A 13505-nucleotide genomic window follows, 5' to 3' on the forward strand; every position below is an offset into this window, starting at 1 on the left:
GATTGGTGTTAGTTCTCTAAATATTTGGTAGACTTCATCAATGAAGTAATCAGAACCAGGGCTTCTTTGTGGGAAGATTTTTGATTATTTGTTTAATCTCTTACTAGTTACAGGTATATTCAGATTTTCCATTTTTTCATAATTCAGTCTTAGGATTTATATATGTAGAAATTTGTCCATTTCATCTAGGTTATGTAATTTATTAGTGTATACTTTTTCCTAGTTCTCTTGTATAATCCTTTTTATTTCTGTGGAATTGGTAATTTCTTCCTTTTATTTATGATTTTGAATTCAACAGGATTTTTTATATCTAATCATGATCAAAACCATGATGTCATAAGAAAGGACACACTAATTTATACCTCTGCCAATTCTGTACAACATGTCCTGTTCATCTGATAATGATAAATACAGTAATACTTTATTTTTTCCTAATATGATCAATAAAAAATTACATTATTGGAGAAGCTAAATATCATTTCACATAGATATTGGTCATTTTAAATTTTTTATTCTAAGAATGATTGGTTTATATCATTTTTCACATTGTTATAGGCTTTTGCTTTTTAATGTTAATTTGTAGTGATTCTTTTTATATGATGGGTATTCATTCTTTTCTTCTTAAAGCAATTATTTTCTATCAGTCTGCAAAATGTTTTTCATTTCATTGTGCTTTTGCTTAAATGCTTAAGTTGAGACATTATCTAGCCACCATACTCATATATTACTTGGATAATAATAAATGAACCCTACAAAAATCCTCTGCTCCCCCATATATTTTCATATGCTTTCATTTCATAGCTTGCTAAAATTTTCAGGAACAAAAGATTTTGCAACATAGCAATACAAGCAACTGAAGAATCTATGTTAGATACTTTTTTGTCCTAAAATGCCTTAGCCGTTTATCCAGACTGGGCTCCAGGTTTGTAGCAAGTATTTTTTTGTTTCCTTGGCTCCTCAGAGCCCATGATCCCAAACTCACACAACTCACAAAGGGATTTCAAAATATTTTCCCCAAACAAAAACAAGTGATCATAAAAAGAATTCAGATTCTAGTTATTAAGATTTTACAATCTCTAGGCTGAACTTCTCCTAAATGTCCTTCTCGTGCTTGGGAATCTATATTGCATACCACCCTTGAAATATATTTTTCACAAATGACCACTTTTATCCCATAGACTCTTGTTCGAGGACTTAACGGTGTAATTTACTGTCAAATCAAATATTTTCCTCAATAAGAATAGTTTTATCTTATTCTAGTGATCTTTAAACCAATCTCTACTAACCTTCAGTCCCTATCATTTGTAAATTCTCATTTTACCATCTTATTATTTTTCCAGTCTTTTTATTCAGCATTAACTTCTATGGAAATTCTTCCTCAAAGATTCCAGCCCACAAGTGATCATTCTCACTCTGGACCATTTTTCTTGGGTCTCATAGTTCCTTTTCTATTGATTTCTAATTTAACAATCAGTGAGTATAAAATTTTGTTTTCTTAAAGTAGTTTTTAGTCTTCTCATCTCATCCACCTTTTCTTAAACCTTTATCTTTTCAGAATTATAAGGCTAATGATATATTTTCATTTCACATATTTAGATTACAAACAATAGTTTAAGTATACCTGTAGAACAGAGTCCAAAATTTGAATAGTAATGTATTCATTGAAACACTTTTTCTTCTTTAAGTAAATTATTAAATCAAAAACACAACCCAAATTTTTCCTTTTACACACACACACACACACACACACACACACACACACACACTTTACTTGACAGTTGGCATCCTATTTGACCAGATCACATTATAAGTTTATTCTTAGCCATTCTTCAAGAATAGTGGGTAGTTTATAACAGATGGGGTATGGATTTTTGGCCCATGCAATTTTATCTTGTAAAATGAACATAAATAACATATTTTATACAGCTGATTCAAGAATGAAATATAATCCAACAGAGTGGTATAAGCTGTTTCAAATGTCAGAACTTTGAATGAATGACATTGCATAAGATTTTAATGCCTTATAAAGAGGGGACAAGCTTTCAACCATTCAAAATCACCCAGTTTCTTATATGAAAAACTAACCCTTGGTGACAGCAATCACCTGAAGTGACCAATCTCTGACTTCTTCCTTTAGTGAAAGGTGATTAAGAGGGTGATAGCAAACTAACGCTGTGAACATCTGGAATTCGACAATAGACTGAGCCAGATGTGATCACGTTTCAGTTCTGAAGGTGGAAGAGAAATATTACAGGTCATACTAACACAGAGATTACTTCTGACTCCTAGTCATATCAACAGCACTTCACATTTTTGACCACATATTCTCACTGAAGTTATTATAACATAGGGTCAACATAACATGGAGGTATAAAGAATTTTTCCCCTTGACCAAGAGACTTGCCTTCTTTTGATTTCTATTCAGTCACCATTCGGATCATTGTAGCAAAATAGAAATAAAGATAGAGAATTATATGTTTTGTTGCCACAGGTGTGGCACAGACCATATGAGAAAACAATATATATATATATACACACACACATACCTATAGGGATAGAAATGTGCCATATTTTATCATGTACCTTGACATATTTTCCATTTCCAAATTTCCTAAAACTCCTTGCCAAATTAAAATTCACACAAATGAAAATTCACAAAATAATTTTAAAATGTGAAGTGTTGTGGAGTCTGGGTGGCACAGTTGGTTAAGCGTCCGACTCTTGGTTTTGGCTCAGGTGTAATCTCAGGGTCATGAGATTGAGCCCCACTTCAGACTCCATGCCCAGCATGGAATCTGCTTAGGACTCTCTCTCCCTCTCTCTCCACCCCTCCTCCCCACACTCTCTCTTCTCTCTCCCTCTCTCTCTCTCAAATAAATAAATCTTCAAAATAAAATAACATGTGAAAAGTTTTATTACACAATAGGTATAGTTCACATTAATTCAAGGAAAGGTATTTGGGTCTTGTTTTGTAATAGCTCCCCATAAAAGAAATGATGTTCCAAGTCTATGCTCATTCATCATATTTTGAAATGTAAAAAACTTCTACTATTCAGTTACAACAATTTTCTTCCTTCAGAGAATATCAGTAATGCAAAAAAAGAAATTGGATTATGCTAAAAATAGTGTATATCTGCTAAATAATTAAATGAGGTGAAATCAATGAAAATAGATTGAAATAAGAGCAAATGACCCTCTAGTACTATGGTTTGTTTTCTCATATGTTCTGTGATACTTCCATCTCACCATATATTCAGTAGTGATAGATGTTTCCGGAGGAGCCCTGTGTGACAGAATTTATCCCTATGGCCCTCTGAGCTGGAAGTTTTTCTTATCAATTCTAAATGTTATACTATTCAGAATTTTCATTTCATTTGTATCAGTTTCTATAAGTTGGGTTTTCTAAAAATTATATAGCCATGTTTTCTGAATTTTAAAATTGTTGGAAGAAGTGGGTGCAGAGTTGTCTGATGAGAGAGATCCTATACTCAAAGGTTTTAGGAAGAAGCAAAGGAAAATAGTCTGAACACAGCAATAAAAAGGAAGGGGTGTGTGGTAGAAAACAGAAACCATTCAAGAAAGCAAGAGAGGAAGCTGTAGTGCCTTTAGGAGAGCTCCAGGTTTTAGTCAGAACCAGGAGAGAAAGAGAGCATGCAGATGGAAGATCAAGCATCTGGGAAACATTGCCGATGAAGAAGTGGGCTCAGGAATAGGAGAAGACTGGGAGCTGGGGTCCAGGAGGGGGATATATGGAGTATTCTGAAGGAAGACCTAGGAGACATGGGCTTCTCATGGTTAAGACGTGGAAACAGCGCTAGGTTTATTCAATAAGGCCTCAATTTATGGAAATTCCTTTCTTCTCAATTAGTCGTTTGAGAATAGATTTCCAGGTAAGGGCCTAAGTTATGAGAATCCCTTGGGGCGCCTGGGTGGCTCAGTCGTTAAGCGTCTGCCTTCGGCTCAGGTCGTGATCCCAGGGTCCTGGGATCGAGCCCCGCATCGGGCTCCCCACTCCGCGGGAAGCCTGCTTCTCCCTCTAACCCTCCCCCTGCTTGTGTTCCCTCTCTCGTTGTGTCTCTCTCTGTCAAATAAATAAATAAAATCTTTAAAAAAAAAAAAAAGAATCCCGTGTGACCTATTAAAGGTAAACATTAGCTTTTCAGTTTACAGTTGGTGCTAGTCAACTTAGAAATATAGCATGTAGGTAATGTATACATAACACCTAAATATTTGGAAGACAGATCCTTAAGTGCCACTGTATAGACAAATAATATGGCAAAATTTATTAACATCAACTATATAAGTAATAAGTAATATATTCCCTTTTCTTTCTTTAATTGGTTTTGTGTGAGATTTTGATACATGTGGTGGAGAAAAGGATTTGTAAATCAGCATAGATCTATTACTTATAGGATTATTTTGCTTTTCCAAAAATATTTTTCATGAGACATAGCCTGATATTGTTTGATAATGGAAAAACTTAAGAGAAACACTTTTATGGTTTGAGCTATTTGGAATTCATAGCCAATGACAGCTGAAATGGATTTTTGCTCCTAATACATCACCCCTTGGTTTGCAGAACTGAACTTTTTTTTGTATTGTGGCATTTTTACCTAGGAGGATATTAACTGGTAAACTACAGGTTCACTGCAGGCATTTTTTTTCATTAATATTATTTCTTGTGAGTTCTTGATGTGAATATAATTTTCTGTATTTATAAACTTTTGCAGAGAATTTTCTAAAAAAATATATCACTAAATATGCCTCAAAGAATATGGGAAAGGCAGTATTTTACTTATTTTTTCCCAAAAAGTATTTAGTAAGCATTTACTTTTGGGAGAAAATTGTTATAGGCACTGACAGGCCTTTCCACCTGTATTTACTATTCCTGACTTTTAGGACTGAAATTCACCAAAGATGTTGGATGTACACAATGAAGCAATTAATCAATGAGGAACAAGTATTCATATCGGTAATATAAGCAGTAAACATGATAGAATCCCAAAGCTCAGTAAGTTCAGAACTTTTTCAGAGACTAGGCAGGAATTGGGTAGAAAGGTAATAAAGTAACCATCATTCTAGGATGATTAGCTCCAATAAAACTATTTCTAGAAAAGCCTTCATTGAATCCTTGATGCAAAGGTAGACAGTAGTGTAGTCCTATAGTATTTTGTTTATAACTTAATTGTAACAGTTAGTATATTGATATTTCATTATTTTTGTATATCTGAAATATCTACAAATTGTGAGCAACTCCAGGATGAAGATTATGCCTTATAAAAGTTATATTCCAATACTGTTAAAGTGTTGATCTCAACTTAAATATTTTTGTTTTATTTTTAATTGGTGGTATTCACATGTACAATATTCAAAAGTTACAGAAGATTGTTACAAAATGCATCCTTGAGTTCCACTAGCCCCCTATTTCTCCTCTCCAGAGAAAAGTACGAGCATTTTCTTGTGTGTCCTTCAAAAATATACATACCCTTAAGTCTATACATACACTGGATGTGACATGTACAAGTATTCATTATTTCCTCTTTTTAAAGTACACTCTTCTGGGGCACCTGGGTGGCTGAGTTGGTTAAGCTTCTGACTCTTGATTTAGGTTCAGGTCATGATCTCTGGGTCATGAGACTTGAGGCCCGTTGTCAGGCTTAGAGCTTGCTTAATCACAGTTCCTATTGCTCTGTATTTACATTAATCTTAAGCTCACCGAAATCTGTAATTTTATTCATCTCAATGCAAATTACTCTCATGAGTTCTAATGACATCTAACTTCTAACTGTGAGGTTTTTTAATGCTTATGCTTCTCAGGCTACTTTTCCTTTTGATTACTTAAAACTGACAATACTTTTCTTTTCTCTTAAAAATCTACATTCTTCCACTGATGTTACCAACAGTCAAAACTCTTTTTTCTTATTCTATCATTATGTATACTCTTTCTCATTATCTTCTACTGATTTTTTCTTCCTTTATCCATTTCCTTATTATTTCTGCTGCTCAGAGTTCTCCTTAATTCTTCAAGTAAATCTTGGAATTTCCTTAAGCGGTCCTCGATTGATTTTATTACCTCGATTCCTTCAGTAATCCCCTGTAGAATTCACGGATGTCTTTATGTATTCATGTAATATCTCATATTTACTGAATACTCACTATGTGCCAGGCAGATAAACCACTGTGCTATGTGGCTCACCTGTATTATCTCACTTGAGTCTTATAAAATACATATAAATTAGGTGTTATGATCTCCATCTCTGTTTTTTAGAGGAGGAAACTGTGAACTTCACAGTGAGAAGTGAAATTGCAATTTAAATATGGGTATTTAATGGCTCCAGAATCTGACCATATAACTCCGTTCCTGTACTTACTCCTGCTGTTCTCCTGAGCTCTGTGAACCCTTGTAAGTAAATACTGAAGCTCATCAAACTAGTCGAGGTAGAAGTGTGAATGGAATTCTTATTTCACAATTTCTCCACTACTTGCCATGTACCTTTCAGTGTGGTTAGCAACATTACTGCTGCCCCTACCGAAAGCGGAAAACTATGGCTCCTCATGACTGCCTCCACATGCATCTTCACAATTTATAAAATGCCCCTCGCCCCAGAACTTCCCAGCCATTTACCTCCACTGTGCTACTTACATTTAGACCCCATTTAAAATCCACCAGGATTAAAATAAAAAATAAGATAAAATAAAAAATAAAATGGGGCACCTGGGTGGCTCAGTCGGTTAAGCGGCTGACTTCAGCTCGGGTCATGATCCCTAGGTCCTGGGATGGAGCCCCATATCGGGCTCCCTGCTCAGCGGGAAGCCTGCTTCCCCCTCTCCCACTCCCCCTGCTTGTGTTCCCTTTCTCACTGTCTCTCCCTCTCTGTCAAACAAATAAATAAAATCTTTAAAAAATAAAATAAAATTAAAATAAAATAAAATAAAATAAAATAAAATAAAATAAAATAAAATAAAATAAAAAATAAAACAAAACAAAACAAAATAAAATAAAATTCACCAGGACTATTTGTTGTACTTTTTAATGTTTTCTTTATCTATATTTTTTCTCATTTCCAGTCTATTAGCCAAATAATGCACAAGTATTGTTATATCCTTCTCCTGTTATAGATTCTCCTGCCCCACCCAAATACTGGAATAGCACAGATTAAATTCTAAATTCTTTTCAATAACAAACACACCTATTTAACATGTCCCTTGAAATGAATTTTACTTCACCTCCATTCATTCTTTTTTTTTAAAGATTTTATTTATTTTTTTGACAGAGAGAGAGAGAGCACAAGTAGGCAGAGTGGCAGGCAGAGGGAGAGGGAGAAACAGGCTCTCTGCTGAGCAGGGAGCTGGTTGTGGGACTCGATCCCAAGACCGCAGGATCATGACCTGAGCCGACGGCAGCGCTTAGCGGCCTGAGCCACCCAGGCACCCCACCTCCATTCATTCTTTTCTCTAAACATCATGGAACGTAGAATTTACACTGAACATGCTATGGATAGTCATACACTCTTGTCTTTGCACAGATTGTTCCTTTTGCTTAGAATGACTTTCTCTTTCTTTCATGTCTGGAACTAACTCCAAATATTATTTTCCTCCATATCTAGCTGAATCCCTGAATCATATATATATATATTATATATATATAAAATATATATAATATATGTGTTGATATCACATATATATGATAAAATAATAATTTCTTTTAAAGTTTATGATGTACATCCAATCTTGTTAGACCCAAAAGTTTTTATATGAAGATAGTTAGACTTGCAATACACTGTTATTACTTGTTAGAAGAGGAAATCTCTGTAATTTATAGTTTTGGAAACTGAAAAACAAGAGAGATACCAAAAATTGTATATCACTGTTCTTGAAAAAAAAAATAAAGCTCTAATTTTTATTGTTTTCTGCTTATTTTTGCTTAAATTGTTCTTTATTTCCTAGTTTTATAAGATAAAAAAGGTTGACTATTGATTTTAGATATTTTTATTTTCTAATGTATTCATTCAATGCTATAAATTTCCATTGAAACAATGCTTCTGCTTTATCCCATCAATTTGTATGAGTTATATTTCATTTTCATTTAATTCAAATATGTCTTAATTTCTCTTGAGATTTGTTCATTGGCTTGTGTGTTATTTAAAAATGTTTCATTTAATTTCTAAATATTTGAGAATTTCCCAGCTATGTTTCTGATTTCTAATTTAATTGTATTTTGGTCTGTAAACATGATTCACATGATTTCTATTCTTTTAAATTTGTTAAGGTGTGTTATATCATCACAAATTTTTTTATTTTATTTTTATTTTAAATACTTTATTTATTTGTCAGAGAGAGAGAGAGAGAGAGAGCGTGCGCGCACAAGCAGGGGGAGCAGCAGGCAGAGGGAGAAGCAGGTTCCCCACTGAACAAAAAGCTGGATGCAAGGCTTGATCTGAGGACCCCAGGATCATGACCTGAATTGAAGGCAGATGTTTAACTGACTGAGCCACCCAGGCATCTCTGTATCATCACAAGATTTATCTTGGTGAATGTTGCATTTTAAGTTTAGGAAAAAATGCATATTCTGCTGTTATTAGATGAAGTAGTTTATAAAGTCAATAGATTAAATTGATTATTATGTTATTCATGTCATCTATATTTTAACTGACATAGAGGTGTCAACCACAGTGGTGCAACCACCGTGGAAGATAGTATGGAGGTTCCTCAAAAAATTAAGGAGGGCATGTGCTGTGATGAACACTGGGTGTTATATGCAACTAATGAATAACTGAACTTTACATCTGAAACTAATGTACTATATGTTGGCTAATTGAATTAAAATTTTAAAAAGTTAAAAATGGAAATACCATATGATCTAGTAATTCTAATTCTGGGCATTTACCCAAAGAAAATGAAAACAGTAATTCAAAAAGATATAGGCACTCTGTTTATTGCAGCATTATTTACAATAGCCAAAATATGGACACAATTCATCCCTTAACTTTCAATCTATTTGAGTCTTTTTATTTAAAGTACATTTTTTATATGTGAGATATCATTTGATCTTATTTTTATCTTTAGCTATTCTGACACCCTGTCTTTTAATTAGTGTATTTTGACCATTAACATTAAAATGATTATCGATATAATTGGATTAGTATCCACTATGTTTGTAACTGATTTCCACTTTTGCATTTGTTTTTTGTTTCTTGGTTATTAATTTTTACCTTTTTTTCTGGTTTTAATTAAGCATTTGGATGAGTCCATTTTCTTCCACTCTTAGTTTGCCAGTTATACTTCTTTCTTTAGTTTTTTAAGTGATGCCCTACAGTTTGCACTACGAATTTTTAACTAACCCAAATCCACCTTTAAATAATTCTATACTGCTTCATAGTATGCGGGTAACTTATAGCAAAGTATTTCCATTCCCTGTCCATTCTTCATAATATTACTGGCTTTTATTTTACTTATTCATATACTATAATCAACTAATATATTGTTGCTGTTACCACTTTGAGTAGTTATCTATTAGATAAGATAGGAATAAGAAAAATTAAGATTTCATTTCGCCTTCATTTATTCCTTCTCTGGTACTCTTCTTTAGTTGATCAAAGTTACTGACCTATATCATTTTCCTTCCTCTGTGAAGAACACCTTTTTTTTTTTTATGTTCAGTTAGCCAGCATAGAGAACATCATAAATTTTTGATATAGTGTTCAACATCTTTTAACATTTCTTTCAAGCCAGTTTTATTGGCAGGCAAATTCACTCAGTTTTGTTTGTCTAAGAAAGTTCTTCTGTCCACTCCACTTTTGAAGGACAGTTTAACTGGATACAAAAAATCTTAAACTGGAGGTTCAACAAATGATGCTGGAAAAATTGAACATACATACCAAAAAAATCTCTATATACAGATCTTTCACTTGACATAAGAATTCCTTGAAAATGGACACTAGCCCTGAATGTAAAATGCAGAACTATACAACTTCTGTAGGATAATATAGAAAATCTAGATGATCTTGAGGTTCATGATGACTTTTGGGCGCCTGGGTGGCTCAGTTGGTTAAGCGACTGCCTTCGGCTCAGGTCATGATCCTGGAGTCCCGGGATCGAGTCCCACATCGGGCTCCCTGCTCAGCAGGGAGTCTGCTTCTCCCTCTGACTCTCCTCCCTTTCATGCTCTCTGTCTCTCTCATTCTCTCTCTCTCAAATAAATAAATAAAATCTTTAAAAAAAAAGAGAGATTCATGATGACTTTTAAAATACAAATAAAGCACAATCTGTGAAAGAACTGGATAACTGAACTTTATTAAAATGAATACATTCTGCTCTGTAAAGACTATGTTAGGAGAATGAAAAGACAAGCCATGGAATGGGAGAAAATACTTGCAAACCACATAACTGATGAAGCACTTATATTCAAAATATACCAAGAAATCTTAAAACTCAACAAAAGAAAACAAACAGCCCAATTTAAAAAATGGACAAATTATGTGAATGAATTTCTTAGCAAAAAAGATATACACGTGGAAATATGCATACAAAAAGGTGTTCAACATCATTTGTTATTAGAAAATGTAAATTAGGGGCTCCTGGGTGGCTCAGTCGTTAAGCGTCTGCCTTCAGCTCAGGTCATGATCTCAGGGTCCTGGGATCCAGCCCCGCATCAGGTTCCCTGCTCCGCAGGAAGCACCCTGCTTCTCCCTCTCCCACTCCCCCTGCTTGTGTTCCCTCTCTCGCTGTGTCTCTCTGTCAAATAAATAAAATCTTTAAAAAAAAAAGAAAAAGAAAAAAAAGAAAATGTAAATTAAAAAAGCAATAAAATATCACATCATATCTCTTAGAATGGCTAAAATCCTGTAAAAACTGACAAGACCAATTACTGATGAGGATATAAAACAACATTCATTAATGGTGGGAATGTAAAATAGTACAGTCACCTGCAGTTTCTTACAAACATAAACATAGTCTTACCGTGTGGTAGAGTAATAACACTTTGTTTTAACCCCTCCTACTCATTCCAGGTTGTGGGAGGGATTTCTGCCCTAGGAATATAGGAATGACCAAACATATGATGCCCAACATTGTCATGAAATTGGCAATAGTTTATTAATCACATATAATATCTGCCTAGGAGAATTTGCCACAGTGTGCCATTCTAGGCCAGATGGGATTATTATGGAGGCAAATTGTGTTCTCTCAAAATTTCTATGTGAAGCCCTAAACCCTGGTACCTCAGAATGTGACTGTACATGGAGATAGGTCCTTTAAAGCAGTTATTAAGTTAAAATGAAACTGTTACAGTGGGTCCTAATCCAATATGACTGGTGCTTTTATAAGAAGAGAAAATTGGGACACACAGAGAGACATCAAGGATGCATGTGCGCAGGAAAAGACCACGTGAGGAGACGGTAAGAAGACAAACATCTATAAGCCAAAGAGACAAGCTTCATAAGAAACCAACCCTGCTTACACTTGATCTTAGACATCCAGCCTACAGAAGTATGAGAAGATAAATATTTGTTGTTTAAGCCATTCATTCTGTGGTATTTTTTTTAATGGCAGCCCCAGCAAACTAATACAGGGGTTATACACTAAAACAGAATGAACCAACAGAGGTTATGGGTGGCAGGCCCTGTAATACCAAGAGGCTGAGGTGATTCCCATGGGATTGGCTTGTTTGAATTAGTCCTTAGGCTGGCAGGGAACTGAATCTTGCTACTCAGGGATGAGCAGGAACTGCTATACCTGCTATTCCTGGTCCACATGCTAAGGATGGTTATTTATCTAGGAGACCTTACCTGTGGAAACCGGGTGGACAAAGGAATTTGTGGTTTGTTTATTTGAAACCCTCCCAAGTTTACCAGATGTTGAGGCAATATATAATATTGGACTTTAATTTTGGTCTTATAACACAAAGTTCTATGCACTTACAGAAATCATTTGAAAACCTGTATCTGTGCAAATACCTGGACATGAATATTTATAGCACCTTTATCCATAATCACCAAAAACTTAAGCAACCAAGATGTACTTCCATAGGTGAATCAATAAACAAACTGTAGCTCATCAATACAATGAAATACTATTCCCTGACAAAAAGCAATGAATTAATCAAGTCATGCAAAGGCATGGATATATCTGAATGCATATTGCTAAGTGAGAGAAAACAGTCTGAAAAACCATATGCTATATGTTTTCATTAAATGATGTTCTAAAGGAGACACGACTGATAAATAGATTAGTGATTGCCAGTGGTTGGAGACAGTGGGAGTTGAATAGGTGAAGCAAGTGAGATATTTTAAGGTGGTAACCCTATTCTGTGTGATACTGTAACTGCTTATGCATATCACTATGCATTTGTCAAATCCCATAGAGTTTCAAAGCATGAAGAATGAACTTTAATGTATGAAAATTAAATATATATATATATATATATTTAATGGGTGATGGCTATTAAGGAGGGCACTTTTTACGATGAGCACTGGGTGTTATATGTAAGAGATGAATCACTAAATTCTACTCCTGAAACCAATATTACACCATACGTTAACTAACTAGAATTTAAATAAAAATTTGAAAAAAAAATATGTAGGAGAATGGGAGATCCTAGGATAGAATGAAGAATATGACAAAATTACCTAACTATTATAAAGATATGAAATGACCTCACTAAAGAGAATGCATTATTAATTTATGTAACTTGGGATGAGTGGAGCTTGTGAGATAAAATTAAAAATGAACCATGCATAAGCATATACTGTTGTTGATAAAATCATTTCCCAACAATGCACAGATTACAATGCTAAAAACCACTATACAAATATGGTAGAACTGAAAGTAAATGGCCAGAGGATGGTGAGAAGTAGATTTCTTATTGGTGAAGTGGGAGGTTACAGATAAGCAAGGGGGAAAAGCTAGAATAATGCTTGTGGTTATAGATTAGAATTAGAGATATCAATATGAACATATGTTTATCTTAATATAGATGCAGATGGTTACATACAGAAATATTTATAAATGTGTGTATGTATATCAATAAGTATATATCTCCTTGTTATGTCAGCTGACTCTAAAAGCAATGGCACCCCTGTAGTAATGAACACACCTAACACACCAAATTGAGATTTCTAATAGCATTCTGCAATAAAAGGGCCAGAGCTCCTTGGAAAATGGCTGATTCTAGGACTGAAACAAAAATATAAAAGATAAAGTATCTCATAGTGACAGAAAGTAGGGCAGCAATCACATGTACACAGGCACACACACACACATACTGTTGGGGATATGTCAAAGGGACACAGGAGCCAACTGAATAAGCTCCCACTGACCAGTCCTGGAACAATTTATGCAAGAAAATTAATTAAGTAGTATTAGATTATAACCCAAAATATAAAATAAATATCCATGAATCCAAAAGGATATAAATAAATTATCGAAAAAATACATACCTGTGGGAAATTGGACAAATCTGCATGCAGAATTCCAAATAATATAGGTAGCTACTCTGTCTTCAAAGA

Source organism: Eumetopias jubatus, unplaced genomic scaffold (assembly GCF_037043125.1).
Source record: "Eumetopias jubatus isolate StellerSeaLion01/CBP00866 unplaced genomic scaffold, mEumJub1_p1.0 scaffold_2, whole genome shotgun sequence".
In the NCBI taxonomy this organism is placed as follows: Eukaryota; Metazoa; Chordata; class Mammalia; order Carnivora; family Otariidae; genus Eumetopias; species Eumetopias jubatus.